Source organism: Neovison vison, chromosome X (assembly GCF_020171115.1).
Source record: "Neovison vison isolate M4711 chromosome X, ASM_NN_V1, whole genome shotgun sequence".
In the NCBI taxonomy this organism is placed as follows: Eukaryota; Metazoa; Chordata; class Mammalia; order Carnivora; family Mustelidae; genus Neogale; species Neogale vison.
This window is the reverse complement of record NC_058105.1, coordinates 54,717,624-54,732,317: the sequence shown is the minus strand read 5'-3', so window position 1 is coordinate 54,732,317 and position 14,694 is coordinate 54,717,624. Positions and strand designations below refer to the sequence as shown.

The window sequence follows — 14,694 nt, the reverse complement described above, 5'->3', positions numbered from 1 at the left end:
AATTATATTAATCTGGCGCCAGATAGCCTGCTGGTCTGTTGGAAATGATACCATATTAGGAGGTCAACATTGGCTTCTGCCATGAGCAGGCTGGGCACTTAGAATTGGTGGTAGCCAAACCAGCCCTGGCAATGGAAAAACTGTATTATTGAACCTACGCATTGAATCTACCCCTGTCACCATGTATACTTTGTACATGAGTCTTGAATAAGCATGTGTGACTGGGGAAAGAGGCTGACTAACCAAAAGAGCAGGTCCTCTTGTCCATGTGATTATTGAGAATCTTCCCTGACATGGATGCCCCCTGGTTGGTATTTAATAAGATATGAATGCCTTCATACTCTTAGCTCATTTGAAGAGGTCTGTCCAAATGCCTCCCCACTCCCAGACTTTCTTGTCACTGATTTCCCAATTCTGGTCTTTCTAAATCCCTAACCAATCCATTAGGCTTTGCTCATAAATTTATGTAGATACTTCAGGCCATCTTTATTTCCACTGATGTGCAAAGTCAATATACTACCAAATATTCCACCTACTGGAAGACTTTCCCTTCAGCGATTTTCACAGCCATTTCTTCTAGGTGGTATTTACATACCATGGAAATCCATCTACAAATCAGGTCTATGTTTTTTCCTCCTCATTAACTATTCATAAGGAACTCCTCATAAGCTAATGGGCATGTTTGAGAGAGAAATGGTAAAGGAGTACAACCAGGTACTTTGAGAATCTGAAATATCTGCTCATAATTTTAATAGACTTTATTTGTAGAGAATTTTAGGTTCATAGCAAAATTGAGTAGAAAGAACAAATGTTCACATATTCCCCCCATATGCATAGCCTCCCCTACTATCAACATCCAGCACCAGAGTGGCAAATTTGTTACAACTGATGAACTTACATTGGTAGATTATTATCAACCATAGTTTACATTAGAGTACACTTGGTATTGTATAGTCTGTGGGTTTGGAAAAATGTATAATAACATGTATCCACCATTATAATTTTATAAAAATAGTTTCATTGACCTAGAAATACTCTGTGTGCTGCCTATTTATTTCTCCTTTTCCCTCAACCCCTGACAACCACTGATTACTGTCCCCATAGTTTTGCTTTTTCCATATGCCATATAGTTGGAATCATATAGTATATAGAATTTTCAGATTGGCTTCTTTTACTTATAATATGTATATTAAGTTTCTTCCCTGTCTTTTTGTGGCTTGGTCATTCATTTCTTTTTAGTGCTAAATAATGTTCCATTTTCTTGATATACCACAGTTTATTTATCCATCCATTTACTGAAGGGCATTCTGATTGTTTACAAGTTTTAGCAATTATGTTTTAGCTGCTATAAACATTCATGTGCAAGTTTTCACATGGACATCTTTTCAATTCATTTGGCTACATACCATGGAGCATGATTACTGGATAATCTTCTCCTAATGTTTACTTTTCCTTCCAGATCTGCTTACTTCCATTTTATTGTGATATACTGCTGTGTACATCCAAATTTATGGGTATGTGAATCATCATCAGTTCACGATGAGCAATACAATCTCTTCTACGGTCCATTCTTTTACTTATTTATTTATTTATTTATTTATTTGATGGACAGAGAGAGATCACATGTAGGCAGAGAGGCAGGCAGAGAGAGAGGGGGAAGCAGGCTCCCGACCGAGCAGAGAGCCCAATGCGGGGCTCGATCCCAGGACCCTGGGATCATGACCTGAGCAGAAGGCAGAGGCTTAAACCACTGAGCCACCCAGGCGCCCCCTAAGGTCCATTCTTAAACCAGGAACTGTTTTTTAAATGGTGAATAGAGGAAGGTAAGACCTTTCTCCTCAGCCAAAGTGTTCTGTGCTATTATCTTCCCTTTGTGGTCTGGAAGAGGCTCTCTTTCTGCTGCAGAAACTTCCCATACCTTTGGGACCTCTAGTTCATAAAGCCTTAGAAGTGTAATATACTGCACTATAGCCTGGAATGGATGGAGAGCCCATTGATTTCTAGAACCCAATTAAAATCAGAAGCTTTAGATTACCAGTGGATCCGTCAGAGCAGCATAACTCTTTTTATTTTGCCTCCCAAACCAAAAAGATCCACCAAGCACTATGCTTATTTGTGTGTATGTGTGTGTGTGTGTGTGTGTATGGTGAGTAGTAAAATGTGAAGTAACTTGTCTCTTGTTTTGGAAAGAAATATTCCAATATATCCAAGACCAGAGGACTCCTAGAAGCCTTACTAATGTGGCAGGTCTTAAAATTTTGCATAGTTTATCTCATACTTTCTGATATTCATATGTCTTACTAAGACATAGAACCCAGCCAAAATGAACCTCAAGGATGAGATTTATATAATACCAGAACAAAGACAAATACACAGAAACACTGACAGCAGAAAAAGATGGGAGGGTGGTTATAAATCCTCAATATGGGCGAGGAAAGTTATTTTGATTCTTCCTGGGTGTACTTGATATCTTTGTTAAATGACTCAACTTTCCAGAGCTAAAGGGAGATTAAAACTGGTTTATATATAGGTGTAGTATTCAATAGGGAAAGAGGATTATCTTGAAGCTAATATCTGTATGTATATATAAACAAATAAAATAGAAAAGAAAAAAGAAAAATACAGGTATATGTATGAAAAACAGTTCAAGTTAAAAGGTTATTATGGAATATGTTGTATTAAACCTCTAGCTGTAATAGTAAGTAGGTTAAAAAATTAAAAAGAACAAGAATAGTGAGAACAAATTAAAAAAAAATGTATCTATGATATATAACAGGTTCTAGGCCAATACCGGGAGCTTAATATATTGTTTTCCCCTGATATTGGGATTTTATATTTTTATAGGGACCCTGTAGTGGTTGGCCTCCTGTTCTTTTGGCTGGCTTTCTGGAGGGGGGTGCTGCCGCATTGTTTTTTCAGTCAGTCTTGCTGTGGGTTGGGTCCTCCTGCCTCCTATCAAGGGGCTGGGCTCTGTGGAAACTGGTTTTTCAAGCTTTGTTCTCTGGAGGTTTTTGATCTTTGGCAGATTTTTATGTCTTTTTGGAGGTTTAGTGGAAAGCAGACTGCATCCAGACCTCTATCTCATAGAGAAGCCTCAGTCTGCTCCCCTTTGAGTGGTCCAGTACACATAGCCTCCCCCTCTGCAAACTCCACTGAGCTGTGCAACCTCCCACAGGCAGTGCACGTCCCCAGCCACCCACCGTCTCAGGGGTCGCCCAAAGTGCCTGCCTGTCCCTGCACCCCCATGCCAAAACCGGAGTGATAATGGGTGGCCTCAAGCCACACAACCCTGGGGGCTCCAGGACCAGGAACTGGAGGCTCTGACTCTGTACCCTTGTTGGCACGGTGGTCCTGGGCGGTGGCTGTACTGGGTCCATGGGTTTTGGCCCATGTCCATGACCACCTGATTCCACCAGTTGCCCTTTAAGATCTTTTGCTTTTTTAAGGCCACAGTTGCCAAACTGTGGAAAGAATCAAGATGCCTTTCAACAGATGAATGGATAAAGAAGATATGGTCCATATATACAATGGAGTATTATGCCTCCATCAGAAAGGACGAATACCCAACTTTTGTATCAGCATGAATAGGACTGGAAGAGATTATGCTGAGTGAAATAAGTCAAGCAGAATCAATTATCATATGGTTTCACTTACTTGTGGAACATAAGGAATTACACGGAGGACATTGGGAGATGGAGAGGAAAAGTGAGTTGGGGAAAATCGGAAGGGGGAGACAAACCATGAGAGACTGAACCCTGAAAGACATACTGAGGGTTTTGGGGGGTGGGGGGTGTTGAGCCTGGTGATGAGTATTGTGGAGGGCATATATTGCATGGAGAACTAGGTGTGGTGCATAAACAATGCATTTTGGAACACTGAAAAAATTAAATTAAATTAAATTTAAAAAAAGGTTTAAGATATAACATATATTTATTACTATAGATTTGAATTAAAAAAAAATTGAAAGTTTGAATGCCAGTTGGTTATATGTCAATAGATCTTTGAGTTTTGATATGGCCTCTCCCAAAGGTAATGGGATGAAAGGCAGAGACTGTGTTTCAGACTCCTTTGATATGGCCAGGTCCTTATTCTACATGACCATCATATGTATGGTGTGCTTCTATGAGGCAGTAGTAAGTAAAGGGGGACTTATAACCACCAACTCGTTTGTATCCTAGGTGAGCCTGGCTCACTAGGGTCCAGAGGTGCTTTGTGTTCCAGAAGCCCAGAGATTTTCTTCCTAAACAACTATTGGTCAGAAGCCAGGGCTGGTAAGATTACAGAACTAACTTAAGGGGAAAATGGCCAGCAGCATGATGTGGTATGAAAAACACAATGTTAAACATTATACCCTCTCAAAATTCTTCTTTTGAAATCAAATTATTTCTAGGAGGATACTAAAAGTACTCAATATATAGAACTTCTTTATTGGTAATCTTTAGTATATATGATGTTTCTTTTTCTGGAATAGAAGAGCAGTAAGTGTAACAGGATAGCGCTTGATAACTAAGAGATAAGAGAAATAAGTTTAACAAATGTTTTAATAGATAAGAGGTGGGTGGTAGATGAGTTAAATAGGTGATGGGGATTAAGGAATGCACTTGTGATAAGCACCAGGTATTGTATGGAAGTGTTGGTTCACTATATTGCACACCTGAAACTAATATTACACTGTATGTTAACTACATGTAATTTAAATAAAAATTTAAAAAATAAAGTATAAAAGGCTATTGAAAATCAGGCAGTATGGTTAATAAGATGTATAAAATAAAAATTTCCTACCCTTCTTTCAAAAAAATGTTAAGATACGCTGTGTCAAAAGTCACTGTGACATAATTTATATTTTTATCCAGAACCAGCTGTAAAGATTGTTCAGTTGATTTTCCTGATGACCTAGTGACTTCTGGTTTGGCTCATAGTCATACAAACTAGCTATATTTAAACAAAAATATCTGCTTTGGATTATGTGGGAATAGCATATGATTCTCTTTCACTCTCTTCTTTGAGATAAGTGAAACCATTACACTGGCATGGAATAAGAATTGCTTATACTTCCAAGCACATAACCACATATTTTGCCAGACTGTGCAAGGCATGCTGCCGCACAAGACCAAGTAAGGTCAGGCTTTCCTGAACCACCTCAAGGTGTTTGTTGGGATACTGCTACCCTATGACAATAAAAAGTGAATGGTGGTTTCTGCTGCCCTCAAGGTTGTGCATCTGAAACCTACAGAAACGTTTGCTTACCAGGACCACCTGGCTCATGAAGTTGCCTGGAAGCACCAGGCAATAATAGCCACCCTGGAGGAGAAGAGGAAGGAATAGACCAAGAGCCATTACTAGTTCAGAAATTGATTGATGAATCAGAAAGCGATTGATAGCTTGTGAGGCTATGGAAACAGTCCAAAAAGACATGAAGAAAATTGACAAGTACAGAGAAGTCTTCAAGACCCACAGACTTCTGGTCTGAGCCTGAAAAAAACTGTTTATTATAAAAAAATAGAAAAAATAGAAAAAAAATCTAGTCAAGCAAAAACCTTAACTATTTCTAGCTTATCTTGTTATAATGATACTGATTCAATTTATGAAAACCTTATGTTATTACATTGGATTTATGCTTATCTCCTGAATTAAAAGCAAAGCATTCTGATAATGTGTTCTTCTGTGTCCACCTATCTCTAAAATACTTAAAGAGGACCAATTTCACTGATCCCATGGTATTAAGCTACCTAAGAGATGGCAATTGCTTTTCCTGAGGTGTAAGCTCCTTTAGGGCAGGAAGTAGATATAATTCCTTTCTGAACGCTCAGTGCCCTGTGCAGTGTCTGGCACAATGGAAGGGAGCAAGATTTTTTTTTTTTTAACTAACTGTTTTAACTGCCTTATGTGAGCTTACAGAGGGAAAGAGGGATAACCGGAATAATAATATCTAAAAATGAGTTCTGTCTGATGAGGGAGCAGGAGGTTGGCTGAAGACAAATCAAAAGCTGGCATCTTGCACCCCCTCTCCACCGCTCCCCTTGGTAAAGTGTGTGACATTCCTCAGGCACCCCTGACTGCCATGAGCGAGAAACAAATAGTTGACTTGCAGAGATCACAATCCTGCAAGACAGGAGTCTCCCTTGGTTTACAAATCAATGGCCAGAGGCAAATAACTCAGTTCCTCAAGCCCTGCTGTCTCCCTCCCCACCATAAACACTGGGGGAGGCTGAGGTAGAAGGGAATATAAATGTAGTTAAATCTCTTCTAAACCTAAATCTCACTAACAAAAATGCTTCGTAGCAGAAATGTGAATGGCTTGCCAAAAGACAATGCTGATCAAGCTGCAAGGCCTCGGTATCCCTGGCACCTTGTAGGCCCTCTTTAGCATATGAAAACTCCGTTGAAACCTCCCTTCCCCTCACCTTCCCCCAACCGCAGGGTACATAAACCTGCCATCCCTCTCAACCCAGAGCAGGAGTTGTTCCTGCCCACGGGTCCTGTCCTCGTGCTCTAATAAACCACCATTTTGCACCAAAGATGTCTCTTGGTCATCGGCTCTAGACCTCAGCCCACCGAACCTCACCTAGGTTCTAGAACTTCATCAATGTCCAGAGTAGATTTTAGTGAAAAATTGTTAGGGAAAAGGGGACTATTTTAATTCTTAAGACAAAATAGAAAAACAACAAAAACAAAAACAGAGAGAGAGAAGGAAGAGCATGAATGGTTAATTTATTTCATCAGTACAAACTGGTGTGCTGTTTTTCAGGAGGTTCTGGGACAACATACTGAAAAGAAAAATGCACTTGCAGTATAATGCAAATGTGAGGGTCATTTAAATGAGCTGCCCTCTCATCAGGTGGCTAGGGCAGAGAGCACAGGAGTTGAGAACTGCTGGCAGGACACATGCTACCGCTGTTTCTTTATTGTGTAGGTAGTCATGGTGCTGTATGATTCATTCATGCTCTAAATACAGAAAGTGGGGTTGGAGAAAGAAAGGAGGGGTGTGTGTGTGTGTGTGTGTGTGTTTAGCATAAAACCAAAACCATTCACAAACTGATTTACTCTTGATATGTTATATATTTTTTCCAAACATTCATAAAGGCAGTTTGGTTCCTCTACCTTTCCTTCAAAGGTAAACAAATAGACAAAAATTGCAACAATTCCACTCATACCCTATAAAATGAGTAACTATACCTGGACTTGAGGTTTTGAGTTGTCTTGCAAAGTGATTGCTCAAAAAGATGAGTTCTCACTGATGAGGGAGCACGGGGCTGGCTGAAGACAAAACAAAAGCTGGCGCCTTGCACCTCCCTCTCCATCCACTCCCCCTCAGTCATAGGTGTAGCATTCCTCAGGCAGCCCTGACTGCCATGAACAATAAGCAAATAGTTAACTTGCAGAGCTCACAATCCTGCTAGACAAGAGTCTCCCTTGGCTTACAAATGTCCTAAATCTCACTAACAAAGGCGATTGATAGCAGGATTGTGACATCCCACCAAAAAGTCTCCCAGCTATCTTAATGTTAATAGCTGGTCTAAAGACAACATTGATCAAGCCTCAAGGGCAAGGCCTCCGGTAGGCGTGACATCCTGGCACCTTGTAGGCCCTCTTTAGCATGTGAAAACTCCGTTGAAACCTCCCTTCCCCTCACCTTCCCCCAACTGCAGGGTACATAACCTGCCATCCCTCATAACCCTGGGCGGCCGCATCTCTGCCTGCCCATGGGTCCTGTCCCCGTGCTTTAATAAACCACCATTTTGCACCAAAGATGTCTCAAGAATTCTTTCTTGGTCATCGGCTCTGGACCTCAGCCCACCGAACCTCACCAGGGTTCTAGAACTTCATCATCACTGTGAGGCTGCAGGCCAATATGGTCTTGAATTCCTATGGAAACTACACTGAAGTCCCTTTTTAGACAAAATCTGCCTTGTAGGCAGAATGAGGTTCTTCTGAACAAAAGATTCATAACAGTTGTGTTTCAGTTTCAAAAAGAAAAGAAAATTGTTATCACAGAATCCTAACAGAAACAGAAGAGGAAAGGAATCTACACATAAATGAAGGTAATAGTAGGCAATAAATAAGAATAAGGCAAAGTGACATCAAATCGTATGGGTACTTTCAACATCCAACCTCATCAGCTGGAGAAGCCCGTGGAGAGAGCCAAGCCAGAGTCCCAACTTAGAGGCCTGGGCAGTGGGTCCTAAAGTGAGACTTCCCACTGGCCATTCCCATAAGGGCTGTATTTAGAGGGCAAATAACAAGGTTTGAAATTACACGTTTGTTCATTAACATGCATTTTGTAGTGAGCTGCATTTCCATGTTACCATGTTTCTATAATTTCAGGGAACCTGGGCTATGTGTACCTTCCTTCCCTCCTGGATTCTATTCTGACGGGCCAGCCCAGCCTAGAGCAGGAGGGGGTATGAGACAAGATTTGTAGCTCTTGGCATCCAGAAAGGAAGGTTCAGCTCTGACCTGGAGACCAGATATATTTCAAATATATTTCAAACAACCACACTCCCAAGTTTATTTACACAGCATGAGTCCCACAAACAATATTCCTTAGCCTGCCTGTGTATATGCAGGCCCGGGTGGTCAGTTATGCAGGACAAATCACAAAAACATCTATCCATACAGAATATAGGACCAGCACCATTTCTTGTTCAAGTTTCCTACAGAAGAGCTATTGAAGGGGAAGAGAAAACAAAACAAAACAAAAAAAAAAATGTAGAGGCTTTAGAAGTCAATTAACTCTTTCAGGTCCTGGAAAGCCTTAAAGCCTAGGATATAACAATAATGGTAATATTTCGGCGTACTAACAGAGTGACAGGCACTTTTGCAAGGGTTCAACATAGTTTTTTTAAATCATCATAAATACTGGTAATTTTCTAAACAAGGTACAAAATTTAGGTAATCTAACTCCAAACTCCGGGTCTAAAGTCCCATGTATACTGCCAGATATATAAGCCTTGGGTTCAGACAGCTCTAGATTAAAATGCAACCTTTGTCAGTTCCCAGCCTTGTTATTTTAGGCACATAACTTTATTTAGCTGCATTCCCTCATTTGTAAAACAGGGAAAACAATACATGGATTGTGGAATTGTCATAAGGCTTAAGTGAAATGAGCCTTACACTTTGCATTTTACACAGTGTCTAACACTTAGTAATTCCTCTACACATGGTAACAATTTTATAAGCAACGGAATGTTTCTGATCATGTATTTATTACACACATATTTTTGGATATCTACATAGAGAATGGTGATGAAGTCATAGTGATAGGCAAAGGCCAAATGAGAAAAGACCTTGTCCATTTTGCTCTCTAAGGAGAATCTCATGAATATATTTATCTTGTTAAAGGATAATTCTATAACACACTAAGTGGAGACTGACCTTTGAAGTAAAAAAAATCAGAATATTACATCAATGGTCTAGAAGAGAAATAAAGACTAAATGTAAGAGACTAGAAGTATGAGAAAATAGATAAGAAATTTTCACCCTTGTAGTACTGAAATAACCTAAGAATTGCTTGGATATGTGGGGTAAGGGAGATGGAATTGATAAAGATATAACCTACATTTCTGGCTTGAACAGATAGTGGAATTAAATTTTCATTGACTGAAATAGGGAACACAGGAAGAGGAATAGGTTTGTAAAGGAATAGCTTTACTTGGGAAGATAAAAAAGTTATATTTTGGACATGTTGAAATGGAGTTATTTGTGGGACATCTGGCAAACAATGTCTAATGAAAAACTGAAAATTCCTGAAAATTGAAAAATTGAAAATTAAAAATAGTTTTTTGCTCTGGGAAAATTTATGATCTAGAGAAATAGATTTGAGATTTGTCCATACACAGGTGAAATACTAGATGTGACTGGGATCAAACTAAGGACCACATTTTGCAATAAGGCTGAGGGCAAGGCTTTTGCGAGTAGGCTGGGGGCAACATCCTGGAATATACCCATAAGTGTAGGAAGAGGTAGGAAGGAAAAAGAGAAGATCGCGCACACACACACAAATCAAAAAACAATCAGGGAGGTCATAGATACTAAAGGAAAAATATGCATAAATCATTGGAAGGGAGAATTTTTAAATGATTAGAGAAAACCATGGTGTCAAATATTGCAGTTTTCAAATAAGTTTAGAATTACAAGGTGGTCATTGGATCTGGGAACATGGATGTGCTGTCTTCTGTAGACCTCTCCAGAGCCACCATTCATCCTTTTCCACTGCACTCTAATCTGTTCCTGGGAAACTGATGTGCATGAACTTCATTAATGGAATTTGATTTAGGTTCACATGTTGGGGAGCCCTTGCAGGAGATCTGAAGGAAGGAGGAATGTGAGGTTTGGATATTTATTCACCTTACTTCCTCCCTGTGGTCAGCATATACTAGATTTTTCCATGACAGAAAAATTATGGAAAATCACAGCTTCTTCCCAGTGTCTACCTTTGGACAGTTTTCTCCGTTTCCAGGTTTCAGGAGCTGCTTCCTTCTCTTGCTCCTTTAGCCTGAAGGATGGTAAAGTGATCCCACTGTTTCTAGCCCTAGGATTCTACAGTTGCTTTCTTTCACCCAGTCTACATCCTACATCCATGGCTTCCTGCAATCCCTTTATTGCATTATCATTAAATCATCAAATTTTAGGATGCCATCTCTTTCCTGCTGGGGCCCTAACTAATACATTGGAAATGGTTGGAGCAGGTTTGATGTAGTAGTGGATACAAAAGCTGGACTAGATAGAAATAAAACCAAATGAAAAGTGAGGGAATGTAAACTGTGAGTATAAAAAGAAAAAAAAAAAAAAACTTTTAAGGGTAACCATTAAGGAAAGTGGAAGGGAATTAGTAACTAGAAAAGAGAAGGGCCAAGGGCTTAATATTTTTGGTGTGCAAAGATTCTGAAATATTTATAGACCAAAGTTAACCAGCCAGAAAATAGAGGATAGATGAAAATATAGTAAATGAGAAAAGTAGTTAGAGCAAGGTTTCAGAGGAGACAAGAAAAAATAAAGCCCAGTGCATGGGCAGAAACATTCATCTTTGAAAGAAAAAAGACTGAAACAGTAGAAATAAGGTTATACATACGTACAGATAAGTCTGCAGGTCAGAAACAGGAAATTGCAGTAATTTTTCCCTTAAGACTTCTATTTTCTGAGAAAAATAGTGAATTGTGATGATTTCTACCCTTCCCTGAGATGAGTAGAAAACTCCAAAGAATAGAATATGTGGGAAATGGAAGAAGGATCTTCCCGGGGACATTCAAACAAATTAATCTCCTTTGCTGAGCGCTCAGCTGTGGCTGGAATCTATAAATTTGTAGTTGTACCAATATTGACATTGGTGAGATAGCCCATCTCAGTGACCTAAGGTAGGATTGAGGGAGTTACTAGGTTGGATTGATCCAGGTATTGGAATTTGAAGGTCAATATCAGTGCAACCACATGGAAACAAGGGAGCAGAGGTTGTTAATAGGAGAGTAAAGAGATGGATCATAGGGTTAGAGTTAAATAGGGAGGAAACTGAGATTGGAAGGGAGCTGATGGCTTGATGAGAAAGGAAAGCATGAAGGGACCAGAGATCTAGATTAGCTCAAAGAACAACTACAGTAGAAGTAAGGAAATAAAAACACCCAAGGCAATATTGGTAAGTTAATTTTCAATGAGTCAGCCCTGAACAATAAGATCCAAGGTATGGCAACCAATAGGTAAATGAACTTGATTTACAAAACATACAATTTAGTGTTATGTTAGCTTATGCTTCCTTGGTTTCTTCACATTGTTCTGATACTTCTATTTACCAATTCATTTTTTTAAATTATTTTCTATTTGGAAAATATTATATGATTCAAGAGTTTTTTTTTTCCCCTCAAATTCAGAGTATTTATAAAAGCTTAGAAACATGTCATAGAAATGTTGATTAATGATATCAAATGCCACTTGTAATAGTTGGTAAGTGTAAAAGATTTTATTAATAGTTCTTCCTTTTTCAGTTTTAAAATTGAGCAGATTATTTTATTATGTATAACATGAGGCAGTTTTCTTTTGCTGTTAGCATTTTGTACCTTGTCCAGCTTCAGTTATCTCTTGATTATTCATGATTAATGGCTGACTAATTGGTAGTTGAAAGAAGAATAGCAAGTCTGACTTGAGATTCTCAAATAATAGCATAGATGCATAATAATTGTCATTTATGTAATCTTTAGCTAGAGATTGAAGACAGAATCTTTCTATTGGGGGAGAACATTTATTCTCTACCTCTTTTGCTTTCCTCCATGTTGAGGAAACTCCAATGGAGAAGGAACTCAGTGTGTGTGTAGTTCAGTGATTACCTCACCCATCCTCTTTGGGGTCTGTCTGCATCTGTTTTGTAGTAAGGCCAAGGCCCTGTGTGCAAGGCCTAGATGTTCCATGGCTGCTTGTTACCCTGGCATGATTCTGATGAATTAGGGGTTCAGTGTTAAGAATCATACTTTTTGGGGGACAAGATGGCGGGGGAGTAGGAAGAGGCACCTTTTCAGCCAGTACCCCAAAGTGAGCTGATTACCTACCAAAGAACTCCGATCACCCATGAAATCAGCCTGAGATCAGAATTATACATGTCTGGATCTCTACAGGGGCAGAAGACGCCAGTGGGCAGGTAAAGCGGAATGGGAACGGCGGACTGATATCAGAAGATAAACAAAAGGGGGAGGGAGCCACCAGAGGCCACGGGTGGGAAAGTAATACCCCAATACGAGTGAGAATGCCCTGCGTCTGGGGACCAGCATTAACTTGGAGACTGGTTGAAAGCACTCCAAAAGAGCAAAGGATCGCGGGGGAAAATTGTGGGAATCGGGGCGGCTAAGGACAGGGACTTAAGTCCCTGGTCCCAGGACAGCCTCCCCGGCGCTGAGATAGAGAGAGTACGGCGAAGAAACCAACTCCTGGTCCCTAAGCTGCCAGCGCACCCGAGAATGTGTGGGTTCTAGTTCCTGTGAGGGGATGGGAGCCGCGCCGGTCTCCAGAATGCCCGCTAGCCCTACCACAAAGCTTGAGATACGCGCGCACGTCCCTCAAGCTTCCCTTAGTTACAAAGGTCTGGCCGGCGCTCTTTGACCCGCCGCATTGTTTCAAAGCCTAAGCCACGCACCTGAAACTCTTTCCCTGACAGAGGTGCGCAAAAGCCCAGCCTGGGGCTTATGGACCAGCGCCCCGTTCTCAGTGCCCCAGACGCACACCCGACCCATAGCCGCCTCTGAAAAGAGGTGCGCATAAGCCGGGCACTCCCAGCCCAGGCAGGCGGCAAAATCTTAGTGTGCGACTGCTGCTTGGAACCTCTCTGGCGGTCGGGAGCTCCCAGACAGCCGCCACTGCCTTGGCTTTGGCTACAAGCAAAAGATCCTGCGCCCCCAGGGTCTGCAACTTGGAACCTGCTTTGCCAGCGGCCAAGGGGGACCTTATTCAGGTCCTTCATGCAGACTGAGGCTTCTCTCTGAGAGGGAGATCAGGGTGTGATTTAATTTCCTCTAATACTACAAAAACCATCAAAGGCGGTCAAGGTGAGAGAAAAAAAAAGTGAACAAGCATAAAAACCGTCAGAGAACAAAAGCCTGAAAAAAACCAGTTTCCTCAGAGCCCACCCCCTTGAGGGGGGCGGGAGGACTTAACTCAGGAAACATCATTGACTGACAACCCACGTGGCAGGCCCCTCCCCCAGAAAACAAACCAAGAAAGAAAAAAAAAAAAAGGACTGCAAGAGAACAACCACTATATCATAGGAAAACTTGCATTGTTCACTCGTTCCCACTATTCTGGTTCATATTTTTGTTTTTTTACACATAGGTAATTTCTTTAACCTATTTACCATCACAGCGAGTTGTACAGTACATCAAATTCCATAATACCTTTCTAACCTGAACTTTTTGATACATACACCTAAGTTTTTCTTCTGAATTTTTATTTTTTGAATTCCTTTTTTAATATTTTAAAAATTTAGTTTAGTTTATTCCTTTTTATTTTTTTCCTCTAATATTCATATAGAGTTAATCTTCAAAGTAATCCCCTTTCCCAAATCAATACCACCCCTATAGGTAAACCAATTTTCAATCCCCTTTATCTTAGGAAAGTTGAGTCCTTTAACACAGATATCAAGATACATCCAGGAAGAATCAAAACAACCTTCCTCGCACACACTGAGAATTTATAAGAACTCTCCCATCTTCTTCCACCAGTGTTTCTGTGTTTTTTGTGTTTGTCCTGATAGCATATAAATTTTACACTTGTGGTTCTTTTTGATGAGGTTCTTTCTTTATTTGCATATATATATATATTTTTTTTTTTTTCTCTTGTCAAATACTTGTATCAGTCTTTTTATCTCTTTGTGTTTGTCTACTTCATAAATCTTACCTTGGGGCCAATCTAGGCTGAACCTTCTTTTTCATCTTCCCTTTCTTTCCTGTCTCTCTCTCTCTCTTTTTTCTTTATCTTTTTCTTCTCTTCCTTTCTTTTTCTTTTTCTTTTTCTTTTCTTTTGTCTCTCGTTTGGGTGGGGAATCCTGATTGCTCAGAAGTGTTCCAGGGTGCACCTTGACTCCACCAGAGTTGATACATCCAGCTACATCTGTTCAGTCATCTCCCACCAAAATGACTAGGAGGAGGAATGCCCAACAGAAGAAAAATACAGAGGATGGACCTTCTGCAACAGAGCTAACGGCTATCAACATAGACAATA

General features: G+C 40.2%; 1 pseudogene; it reads left to right on the top strand.

The window, feature by feature from the left end:
* The first annotated feature begins 672 nt into the window (after nt 1-672).
* LOC122896577 lies at nt 673-5,470 on the top strand (annotated as a pseudogene).
* Nucleotides 5,471-14,694: the final 9,224 nt, after the last annotated feature.